Genomic DNA, 13053 nt, shown 5'->3' with positions numbered 1-13053 from the left:
AACACGGGTCCAGTAAACATTCATTTTACACAACGGCTTATTTGTCTGCGGCTGCTTAATCCCTACTTGAGGTTGGAACCCAGATATCAGCTGGTCAACAGTTCTTAACATTTCACGGTGACTCAGAAATGTAACTTGGCAGCATTTCCCATGAGAAGGTTATAGATGGCTCCTGCAGAACGAGATTAATCAGAGTAGAGTATCGGCTCTTTGTGCTGGGCTTGTAAACAGTTTCCTTGTGTACCTGCTCGTTAAGTCCCACATCTGTTCAGAGCTACTAATCTTGTGCAACCTCACGCTTTTCTTAGCCTTCGTCCTGCCTAACGTCATCTCTCCATTATGATTTTAATATGTATGTGTGACTAATGGTGGTTTTTGCCCTTGAAGCGTTTTTTTGGATGCCTGATCCGGTGCAACATTTCTGAAATGCTAGGTTTGAGGAAATCTACTCTTCAGGAAGTGCACCTAGGATGTAGAACCTAAAGGATTAAGTTATGCCTTTGAGGGTTTTTTCTTCCTGAAACTTATTTGCCATAGTCTTGATTCTCGTTTAGCTGCAGTGTTTTCTGTTCTCAGTTGGTTTGATATTTTTAGTATACATGGAAGAGTACATAATCCATGTATAAAAGCCAATCTCCGATTTGTTTGTTGCAGGCACGTTCTAGCTCCTTCCCTTGCAAGGAAGGCATGAAGTTGCCTAAACTGCAATAACTAAGGGCCTTTTTAGTTCCGATGTCAGTGTCTCCGGCCAGATCCAGCAGCCCAGGGGAATTTCAGGAAACGGTGTATAAAGATACAGATTCAAATACGAAAGTTGTTTTCCTTCTTCTGTTTATATCTGCTCGATGAGCAGAAAGGGAATACTTATGGAAATGTTTTTTAATGTTTTGTGTAATTATAGGGGAAAAAATCTCTGCAGGCTTGTACATTCTGAGCTACAACTTTTTTTAAATCTGACTTGTATTAAACGAATTCCAGCATCCTTAAGCAGTATATCTTAACTGCATTTTGGTGTTTATTTGGCACTAGATAGCGCAATTACGTTTACGGGCGTTCTTTCATATGAAGAGCAACGCTGAGGATTTAAGCATTTTGTGGGAAGGGTGATGGTGTGGCCGTACTTACAAGGAATAAAGTATCTTCTAATACATTAGAAGGCTATTGCATGTCACCTTGAGTTATGTGAACTTATAATGGAACAGCATCTGCTTTCTTGTTTTACATGATCAATGATCTCCTTGGTGACTTGAAATATCCATATAATGTACGACAATGGAGTAGTCTTTCGTTCACCTGTAATTAAGAAATAATGTATCTGCTCAACTAAGTTATTGCAGCTGAATTCTGACCTCTCAATATGGTGCGAGCAGTCAAGGTGAAAGGCATGCCATCGGGAACATCATTCGGCAGAAGTTTAAAAAAGGAAAACAGGAACTGGCCGTCTTCTGATCTTTTTTGAATAAGAATGTGACCAGTAGAAAGGTATTTATGGCACCATGTTTTTCCATGGTATAGAATGACCAGAACAATCAGATCTCCTCATGTATCCACACAATCTGAGTCATAACATTCTTAATCTGATTTGGATTAGAATTTTAATTTTGCAAACACGTTTGCAGTGCAGGTGATGCTTTATCCATGTCTGTAATATACACAAGTGCAAGATACTAGTGATGTAAGTGGTTTGTGGGAGGGGTGATGGTTTGAAGATGTATTATAAGGAATAACATAACCTTTCTAATACATTAGAAGGATATTGCAATTCGCCTCATTCTTCAGCCTCCTTTCTCTGTCCATTGTGATCCACAGTGAGACGATACTCATGTGTGGAAGGGGGTACTTTATCCCCTACAGTAGTTCGAGGAATGTAGGGGACATGTTTGTCACTCTTTAGGATTTGTGTATTTCACAACTCAGAACAGACCTGTTTTCTCCTGACCTGGCTTAATCAGGGAGCCTAGTCAGATCTCCAGAGAAGCCTCCTTGCTGTGCCCAAATAATGGGATAGCCTTACAGTGATCGAGAAGTCAGACTACCTTAGAAGTTATAGTTATTTAATCTGCAGCTCTAACTTTATTCTAGAATCTCCAGTTTTGTGGTTTAAATTGTGCTTTTGAATAGGCTAGCTTCTGCTTTTTCTGCGAAGTGCTTTTTTTTTTTTGTAACTCGGTCCGATAAAAAATGGACTGATGCATTTTTGTTAAACCTTAGTTTTTGTGTGAAAAGTTTCCGTTTAGATTTGAAGCTGACTTGTGTAGGGAGCCCAATTTGTTTACTTCGATGTTCATAATAAGGTGTACAATGTTAAGTTTTCGGTCACCTTCTTGCCTTCTTCTAGGAACATGTCTGGTAACGGTATTACAGAACGTACCTTCATTTGCATCAAGCCAGATGGCGTTCAACCGGGCCTGGTAGGAGATAATCAAGCGCTTTGAGCAGAAGGGCTACCGAATGGTGGCAATGAAGTTTATGCAGGTGAGAGTAGTCTTTGGTTTGTTTGCGTTTTGTGTACACAAGTGATAGGGTCTAAGCATACACAGTAATTGGGTAATGATATACTGTGATATTGGGTGTGAACTGCTGTACTCAGATCACTGGCATGACCAGGGTTGAGGTCTCATCACCCAGGTAGCAATACTTTCTTTGCCACTTGCAGGCTTCCAATGAACTTCTGAAGGAACTCTACATTGACCTGAAGGATCGCCCTTTCTACTCCGGTTTGGTTTAATACATGGGCTCCGGCCCTGTTGTTCCTATGGTGAGTGTAGAATGGTCTATGATGTGTATATCCCTACTACTCTGAAAATATGGAGTTACTCTTCCATTTAAGGTTTTTTTTAAATGGCATTTGTGTGCTGACCTAGAATTCCAATTTCCTCATACCAATAAAGATTCTTGAGTTAGCTCCAGCCAGCTTCCTAGAATGTGGATTGAAAAGACCAAAGTATGTCCTAAAAGATCCGTGTTTTTTACCCTGAGGTAAACCAGGCCCTAGTTTCTGGGCACTACCTGGTGTAAATCCTCTTGGATGAGCCTGCCTCGGTTTTCAGTGCACAATAGTCTTGCAGCTGAACCAGTATGAACTCCTTTTTACTTGTACATCATGTTGTCCTAGCCCTTTGTTTCCTCCCTAGCTCTCTATAAACTGGTAATTAACATTGGTAACCTCTTTCTAGTTCATAGTCAATATTGTAGCCAGATTTCTCCTCTAGAATATTCCCTAGCACCATACTGGGCTCAGACTTTTTTAAGCAATGCTCCTGGAGTACAAGTAGGTGGCATTATATGGCTTCATGGTGACTTCATACAGTGTTGTGGAGCTTCACATAAGCCCCACCCCTGCTTGCTGACATCATTTCTTGATCTTTTTCGATTCCCTCACATATAACATTTGAAGGAAAAAATATATTTACAGGTGATGGTGCGACTACTTAACTTGGGACCTTAAGGTGATCAGCAGACACCGCAGTAGAGGTGGGAGGACAGTGAGGAATCTGCATTTAGACTATTCACCAAGTAGCACCATTATCTGGATATTTCAAACTGAAGATTCCTCATCTTAGGAATGGATGGGACCACCCAATGGTGGAGGGTCCTCTTACATGTTGAGAACCAAATAGGCTAAAGTCCCTCCTGTCAGATAGGTCATGAATGTGTAGGAAAGTGCCACTGTTGGCATGGCTACTCCCCACTTTTCGCCTGGTGTTGATGCCAACTTTTATTGACGGTGTGCTAGGATCCTGCTAACAAGGTCCCAGCACCAGTGTTCTTTCCCAAAATCTGTACCTTTGTTTTCAGAATTGGCACACCCTTTGCACACAGGTATTCCCTTTGTAAAATGTATAGCTGGTAGAAAAGGGCCCCAAGGCCAGGGAAGATCCCCCAAAGGCTGCAGCATGTATTATGCCAACCTAAGGGATCCCTCACCAAGCACATGCACACTCCCTTTGCAGCTTGTGTATGCTGGTGGGGAGAAACAGGCAAGGCAGTTGACATGCCCACCATTTCAGGGTGCCATTCCCACAAACTACTGCCTGTGGCAAAAGGTAAGACACCCCTACAGCCCTAAGGCAGGGTGCACTATACCACAGGTGAGGGCATAGCTGCAGGAACCATATGCCCCTACAGTGTCTAAGTTAATTCTTGGATACTGTAAGTGCAGTGTGGCCATATTGAGTACAGGGTCTGGGAGTTTGTCATTATGAACTCCACAGCTCCAAAATGGTTTCACTGAATGCTGAGCAGTTTGGTATCCAACTTAGCACAGTGAACTCCCACTGATGACCGTGTGGAGTTTATTGAAAAAATGCACCAGGGGCATTTTAGAGATGCCCCCAGTATGTTAGCCAAACTACTAAAGCTGGACTGACTGGTCTTTGCCAGCCTGTCGCTTTCAGACATGTTTCTGACCTCATGGGGTGTGGGAGCCTTTGTGCTCTCAGTGGTCAGAAACAAAGCCTGTCCTCGATGGAGGTGCTTTACACTTTCCCCTGCAGGAGCCGGACCAGCTGTTGGTGAGCCTCAAAGGCTCAAGCCTTGAGTTATAGTGCCCCAGGGCAACTCCAACTGGTGGAGTTGCCACCCCCTGGACAAAGCCCCACTTTTGGCAGCAAGTCTGGTGGGAAAATTAGGGAACACGGAGAGAACCGACCATCCCATCCAGCAGCACCCCAAAGGTGTCCAGAGATGAGGTGACACCCCCCTTTGCAGAATCAATACCCTGTGTGACTTCTGGTTGGAGACTGCACTCATTGTCTACAGCCGGCATCTCCCTTTGGTATTAAGGTACTGATAGGTGGCTGAATACCAAAAAGATGCTTGTCTTGCCACTTCAGATGTATAGCCTCCTGGCACAATGTACTACACCACCATACATATTGCTGTACCACTTTAGTCATGTTGCTTGTTAAGATATGTGCCGGCCTTCCCTTAGTGGTTGGTAGTAAGGCTTTCAAGGCCAAACTGTTTTCCTGTCGCTCAGATTGGTGTTTCTCTGCGTCTTAAGAGAAGAAAAAACTCAGCTGGTTTGTACAGTCTAAGCAAAGGTCTGCTGAACATGACTTGAACCAAGTGGCCATGACAGTAAGGGCGTCATTAAATGGTAGCAGTGGCTCAGATTTAGTTTGCCTTGTATTCTAGCAAGTCCAGTTGACTTTGGCTTCCAGAGTAGGCAACTGTAAATCTAGGTGTTATCCTGCTCTGTGCACTTTTTTTCTGTTAGACCAGATAGTGAGACAAGCTCTGAGGTATCTAGGCCTTTGGCATTTTGCAAGTCAAAATACAGCCCTCCTTTATAATGAAGGGTAGACCAAGTTTTCCCCCTCCTTGTCAGTGTTAAGACATTGGCTATGATCCTGGAACACGTTTGAGCCAAAGTTGACTTCTGTTTGACAGAGCTGGTTTGAAGGAAGAAGCTGAAAGTCTGGCCGCATAACCACTGGGTGTGCTTTAGTTATTTAATACTGCAGGGCTGGTGTGATCAGGTATTCATTCTCATTGCCTACTTGAAGGTAGCAACTGTTGCCGTGTTAGTGATGGCTTGGGGAATTTGGGGCCTGCAAGGATTGACAGAACATCAGATTGTTTACGTGATATTGCAGTCTCTTGCCTGATTAAGTGGAGGTATAGAGGCCTGCTTGACTTTCTTGTGCTTATGGTATGTTTTCAACCTACCAGCAGATTTTGAGTGTGACTACCTTTGTGCGGGGCCTAAGACGTGACTGCAATCAAGAGCAGAACCTTTATCAAATGCAGCCTCTTGAGCCTGGCGACTTAAAGCTTTGCCTATTGATCCTAGATTGTCTTTGGGTACGTAAGGTTGCACTTAATGCCTGACTGAGTTTGTGTAGCGCAAGGACCAGAGGCACATGTCGTTTAGGTCCAACACATTTGTCTCCAGCAGTTTGGGGCTCAGCTTGAATCCTGACGTTTTCTGGGGAAATTACTTTCTTGGCACACCGTTTTTAGCCTGCTTGGGGTCTGTCAAAGATGTGGGTGGAAGTGGAGCTCTGGATCAGTCTAGGGGCACAGGAACCTAGAAATAGTTGTTGGTGCACATTGGATAGTGCTTGTGTGGCTCTTTCAAACTGCTGCAGAAACATATGGTGCCACCTACTCGCACATAAGCATTGCTGAAAGTCTTTGGTTACACTACCTGTGGGCACACATCTATTGGTGTCGAAGCAATCTGTTGCAGTAGTTTGTATAGTCTACATGTTGAAAGTAGAATTATGCTTAGTTTGTGTAGGCACTGATGTTCAGGTCTTCAGGCATCTTACATGGTTACATTCAAGAACCCAAACTGTGTTAAGCTGATTCTTAAGTTTAATAACTTAAGTCCAGAAGGATTAAGTAAGCGGGTGTTTCATTAATAAAGACCACCTAGCAAATAACCTGTTTATGCTCCCCTCCTTCCATATCAGCCTTATTGGTGGCTCTGTCAAAATAATCGCCTGGGTGATGTTTAATAGCTTACACTTGGGCAAACTATTCCAAAATCTTGTCGTTTTCGGTTTGGGTTCTGCCAGGGTCTGGGTACAGTGGAGCAGTGCTTTAACCTTTATTGGCAAGTATACTGTCGCCAGGTGCTGCTGCTGTTATGGATTTGTCAATAGCGTTTGACTAACAATCGACCTAAACTGTGGCTGTTGGATTTGTGGGTTGAAGCCGCATTAGTGAATTTTGTGTTTATCACACAGAATTTAGGAGTGAGGGTTTGGTTCTACAGGAATTTTTTTTTGACTGTTAACCCCTTCCCTCCTCTTACCCCTAAGGGTACACCAAGGGTTTATTTCAGACCCCACCTGTCATATAAACAACCTGTGCCCCACCATAACCAAACTATCCAGTGATGGTCTTGGGGTCCCTATACTGGTACTGCTTTATGCAGGCAATGCAGTACTTGGGGCATAGACCCCAAGGAATTGCGTACACTGGTCAGGGCTCAAATCATGTTACTTGACCTAACAGTAATGTACTTGACCCGTAAACAGATCTCCAATTGTGATCCTAGGCAAATAGTTTAGTCACCTTGTTCTTAATCTCATATGATCGCACCTATGTGAGCTCAGCATTTCTGCAGTACAAAAACAATCTTGTCTTTAAGTAGACTAAAGCTTTCTGCATGTATCACAAGAATCTAGCCCATATACCCATGAGGTCTAGCCCACATAACCTAGGACTTTAGTTTACTAACATTCCCATCAGGGCAGAAGTGTTTCTGTTTTTAATAAATATATTACTAAACCATGATGTGGTAACATACTGTCATCTACACACGATATTTCCAAGAAATGTCCAATAACCTCTCTGCTAATTACTGAAAACTATAGTGTATTAATTTCTGAAAATTCTGTTTCAGAAAACATCCTTTGCACCTCAACATGTAAAGTATTCTGATTCATTTTCATCCTACTGAAATATTTTTAATCGCACAAAACAAAGGACTTTCAAACTACTGAAATATACTTAAACATTTAAATGTGTTCGGAAAAACCTGACATCCTATATCCTTATATTTTTACATTTTAAGCAGGCGGTCCCACAGTTCACCTCAAAGTCCTGGAACTCTGCAGTCAGAAGGAAAATGAATTGTAAGAAAAACTGACTTTTGACCTCTATCTGAACACAGAGCAAATTTGACATAACACTATTTAAAGGCATCTTTTATAGCCCCTCCACTTTTCAACTGAACACAACACCTGTTCAGTGGCAACTTGCCAAAAGGGATGAGAATAGCTCGACCTGATCAAAAAAGATGAGTGGTCAAGTGGATTTTTCGAGCTCTGCTGGTTGAATCATTTAACTCTTAAGGGGGGTTACTTGACCTGGTCAAGAGCTTTGGGGAGTCTCACATTATGGCATGTGGGCCAGACAAGAAAACTTTGCAGATTAATGGTGAAGGGGCATTCATTTGGCACGGTGTATGATTTTAACTACCTGGGTGTTTTTAACAATGCGGTTTTGGGAACAGCAGATGGGCGTCTCGTCATTTTAATGGTATCGCGCTTCCAGTGTGGATTTGGTGCTGTAGCCTGGGTGAAATCAAGATGGTGTTGAATTAAGCAACTGGTTGGTCTCAAAGTAGCTGGAGAGTTGAACACATCCCTATTTTGGTTCATGGTGGTGGATACTGCGTTCATGTTAATGAGCTTCCTTAGTACTTTGGTCTACTGGGGGTGCCAGACATCACCATATCCCTGTAATGGGCTCTCAGAACAGACTTTTAGCCATTTTGTTTCTTTAAAAATGTTATAAACCCTACTTTTGTATCACTATTAAACTATTTTGAAACCCTTGCTTTTTAGCAAACTTTGGGATGCATCTCCAGTCTCTTAATGACATTTTGTGGCATTTGCTCCTTTCTAACTGCAACAGTAAGATGCAGGAACTTTAAGGGAGTTTAAGCCTTATATCTTTTCTTAGAAGTTAATCAATCAACATTAAAGTGCATCAAATCGTCTTGAGGTGCTGGAGATGTTGGCTGTTGCATGGTTTGTTCACTCAAATATCCAGGTCTTGAGTTATTTCCAGAATTGCTGGGGTGAGTGAGTGGGTGGTCCTGAGGTGCAGTGAAAGGCTGCTCAACGCCTTGGCAGCCAGGCGAGAAAGTGCCTCCTCTGTCAGTTGGCGGATCAGGGGGGTGTGTATTGGTGAGGAAGCAGAGGTCAGGAGTTTGCTGATGGATGCTGTTTCTTCATTGTGCAGGGCTTTGTGCGTGGGTCAGCATCTTTAACTGGTATCTCTTCTGGATCAGGAGTCAGTGTGGCTTTTTGAGGTGGGGTGTGATGTGGGCTCTTTTGATGAGGATGAGCTGCTGCTGACTTTCATAGGGTCACTGAATTTTTTAAATTCATCAAATAGTAATGCATTTTATATTTCATTTTTAATGTCTATTTTGCCTATGTAACTGTTTTATGCCTTTTTTTTATTTTATTTATGTACCTTTTATAGCCTCGGTAAGCCGGACAAAGTAACTTGGCTTGACTACCAGCAGACTCTGGCCTTTCACATGACCAAATCTTAATTTGTCAACAGCCATCCATCTGGCCACAAAGAACAGACTAGGTCTTCCATGGCTGTTTATCATCTTGCACAGTGCAGTCTGCACGTTCCGCTAGAGAACAGTCTTTCCAGATGCATATCATGCTTGGAGACTTGTAGAGCAGCCACAGTCCACACCGCAATTAATTTTGTAAGGATGTTTCTGGCAAGATGCATCATTGATCCTTTATTTGAATCACCACTAACTTTCTCCTTCAAGTTTGCCCTGGCAAGTTTTAATTCCCTTTTGGGAGGGAGGAGGGTGGTATGTGGGGGAGTGCTATCCGTGCTCTAGTTGGGAGGGACAGCAAAAGAGGAAGTACAGGCATCAAAATCCTGTATTTATTTCTGCTCTGCCTACCTTTGTGTAGGCATATGCTGCTCCGCAACTAGTCAGCACATGACAAACATGGGAACTGGGGCTCAGATTGACTGCACAGGTAAGATGGAGCCTCCATGCAAGCTGATCTGTTGTACTTGATACTTGCGCATACGGGGACATCTCTTCAGTCTTGCATTCAGTTGAGTAAAAGCAGCACCATGTATTAGAATCACCCTTATAATGTTTTGCAGTTCTTACAAGCTTTAATGTTTCCTATGTGATTGCTTGGGTAGTTTAACTTGAGAATTCACTCCACGTGAATGCCATACGTTTACTGGTAGAATATGTACAGTAGGAGCTCTGCAGTGGAATTCCAGTGGACAAACACAATGGGTCGTGTTTAATTGACCATGTGACAATTATTTTTTTGCTTGAAGGTTACTGCTTACTTTTTTCAGGTCTGGGAAGGATTTAATGTGGTGAAGACTGGCAGGGTAATGCTGGGAGAGACCAACCCTGTTGATTCCAGGCCTGGGACCATCCGGGGAGACTTCTGCGTCCAGGTTGGCAGGTACGTGATGGAAATGGTGTGCATGTGGCCCAGGGAGGAACGCCTTTGCCGACATCAAATGAGTCACTCACTCCCTGTGGATATGAACACATGATGAAAAGGTTTCCCTGACAAGAGCTTCCCTCTGTATTTTTGTCATTGCTCTCATGTGATTAATTGCCGCTGTAAGAATGTGCAGTTCTGGTACAGAGGACTAATTAATGCATTTACTCCCCTTTCCGGGAAAAGTCTCCTTGGCCCCAGAGTGCACGGGCAGTAAAAAAAAAAACACTCCAAACGAGAACACGATTGACTTAATACAAAGTGTGTAGTTTTAAAGAATTGCAGGTGAGACTGACCACGCAATGGAGACTTGCATTATTTGCACTAGTGCTGCGTTTATGGGAGTGTTGGTTTTAGTCGATTGTAGTCTGTTAAAGGCAGCTTACTCGTGGGCTTTTCTGGCAGGTGCTGGCTAATGTGTTCTGATTCCAGATTGGTTGGCCTCCCTTAAACCCCTGCCCCCACACAGCTTTTTTCCTTTCAGTTTTCCTCGTTGCAGAGGCATTTACTTTGATAATTCAGTGGCAGCCATCCTTTCAGACTCCTCGTAAGCAGATTGGAACAATTGGTACAGGGAACGGGCATCTGTTTTTATCTCCTGCTTTATGTAAAGTGTTTAGGCTTTGTCGACTTGAATGTTTAACAAGCCTTTTCCCTCTAAGATAAGCATATTCCCGAAGCTGGATGGAGGAGACCCCGCCTTTAAAGCGGGGGCAAAGTAGATGAGGCTCCGTTAGAAATTCACTTGGCTCTTTTGCTAAGAAGTTTTCAACGTGAAAAAGATTTTGAGCTGAGGCCTGCCTCTGGTCTTCTGTTATCACTATCCAGTGCGCTGAGAGCAAGTTGCCCCCTCCCACCCCCAGTGGTCCTTCTTGATAGATCTAACCACTGAGTGCCAGAAGGGAGGTAGACACCTGTTATCAGTCTTCCAACAGCAACATTTTCATAGAGATTGGACGACAGATTTAAGGTGTAACAGAATTGCCAGTGTTTGTATGATCAGTTCCTTTGTAGTATTGTTTTGTGCATAGATTAAAGTAACTTTTTGTAAACTGAGTTAGAACAGTCGGTTCTAGAGCTGGTGATTGGGTTTTAAGCTCGTGCTTTTCAATTATTCATGAGGGATGTGATTATGTATGTATCGCAGTCACTTGCTGAGGGCGTATTTGGCCCAGTTTGCAGAACCATAGCAGCGCGGACGGACTCCGGGACAACGTAGGCAAATTACCCCTGTTCCCATGGCAGAGGCCTTGCAGCCATGTTTGCCCCCCCGCCCTACTGGAAAACTGCCTGATTTGGAAATTACTGCCATGCGAGGCTGATTTTAAACCGGCTCGTTCAAATTGCATCTCAGTTAAGTGAACAATGAAAGCTTATCTATTTGTGGTGTGGTTTTTTCCATTCTTATTTCAACTCTTTCCCTAGTAGTCCAACCTTAAGCTTTTTGTGTGGGATGACGGTAAATTAATACACGCACATTAATCTCTTCTGCCTCATAGTCCCTTTATTGCGGACTGTGGGCATGGACCTATCTTGTTCTGATGCAGGCAGGTTACTTGAACGAAACCATCCAAGATGTTAAAACTACTTTTATCGAAAGCAGTTTTTACCAAGCCCACATGTCTATCAATTTGCTGTTTTTTTTTTTTTTTTTTCTTCCAGTATGTATAGTCTTCAGGTTTCTCATATCTGCACTGTCCTCGGTTTTGTGAACCATTCAAACTGTCGTAATGGTGTGCATCAAATGTAGGTGCTGCTCTTTGCACTCTAATGTCTGTTTCCTCCCATAGGAACATATGCCATGGCAGTGACTCTGCGGAAAGTGCCAAAAAGGAGATCAACTTGTGGTTCAAGCCAGAAGAGCTGATTTCTTACACTAGCTGCGCCAACGAATGGATCAATGAGGGGAACTGAGGCAAAGGGTCCCATCATCGCCTCTTCGTTTAAAGATCATTCCCTTGGGGGAGCACCTTAAGCTTTTTATTGCCTTGTATTTCTCGGCTCGAAGCAATTTGTAATAAACACTTTGCCGGGCGTCTTTGCTTTTATGGGTGTTTTGTGACCTCGCATGTTCTTGTTTAGTTGGGTGCAATGTAAACAGAAGTTTAAAAGGGTGATCAGTTATTTTTTAAAGTTCTTTATTGGTATTTCAATGTGTTAGCAATGGTAAGACTGACAACAGCATGTGCACTACAAACCTTGCTACGGGGAAGGTCCTGTGTGGGGCCCCAACTGGTGCAGTCTCGCTTTCTGTGGATGACGCCCTAGCGTATGAAAGACTAGACAACAGCTGCCTATTTTTTTGCTTTCTTGGATCTCTGGAACCAAGACTAGTCTCCAAGTGAACTAGGGCAACTCCTGTCTTTCCCCAGCGGAGGGTTTAACACATGGGTGCAGAAGACTTGGAGACTGACCGCCTAACTTGGCAATATGAGATGCTCTGCTACCGTGGGGGGTGAATGTTCAGACCTTCTAGAAAGGAACTATGGCAGGAGCCCGACGTCACTGCAGCTGTCCTGGAGCCTCTGGATGCAATAGCCCTTGTTCTTCCCCCCCCTGCCCCCTGCAATATATTTTAAAAATGCTGATACCACCACACCTTCTCTATTACTTTGCAGCAGTGCCAGTGATGCGCACCAGGGTCTTTAGTGACCTAGAGACTAATTTTTGACCTAATCTGTTCAGGAGACCCCAAAAGGAGACTTCACAATCAGTTATTAGAAAAAATAAACTGTATTGCATAAAACATATGTAGACCAAAAAGACACAAATCAGTAATACACTGCTAAGCAAGCAGTTGTCAGATCATCATGAGTGCAAACACAAAGAATAATTTCCCACTTGCACGTGTCCTAAAACACATCCTCTCCATGCGCACAAAACAGATTATGAGAATATTCACATTACCCAAGTGAGGCAAAAACACATTACATCAGGTTGGGAAATATAGCAAACACTGAGGATGAAAGAACACAGTGAAATGTGGCATCTTCCTTGGGTTGTGAAGCCGCCCCCCTTCACCCCCCCCCCCCGGCAAAGGATAGTGCTCCACAGGGCGAGGGGGGGGCTTTTTTTT

At 43.4% G+C, this 13053-nt stretch overlaps 1 pseudogene; it reads left to right on the top strand.

Moving 5' to 3' along the window:
• Positions 1-2342: 2342 nt before the first annotated feature.
• On the top strand, positions 2343-12015 carry LOC138265698 (nucleoside diphosphate kinase B-like; annotated as a pseudogene).
• The last annotated feature ends 1038 nt before the right edge of the window (positions 12016-13053 follow it).

Source organism: Pleurodeles waltl, chromosome 11, assembly GCF_031143425.1.
Source record: "Pleurodeles waltl isolate 20211129_DDA chromosome 11, aPleWal1.hap1.20221129, whole genome shotgun sequence".
NCBI lineage: Eukaryota > Metazoa > Chordata > Amphibia > Caudata > Salamandridae > Pleurodeles > Pleurodeles waltl.
Note: the sequence above shows the minus strand (reverse complement) of the source record. Positions and strands in the feature narration are given on the sequence as shown.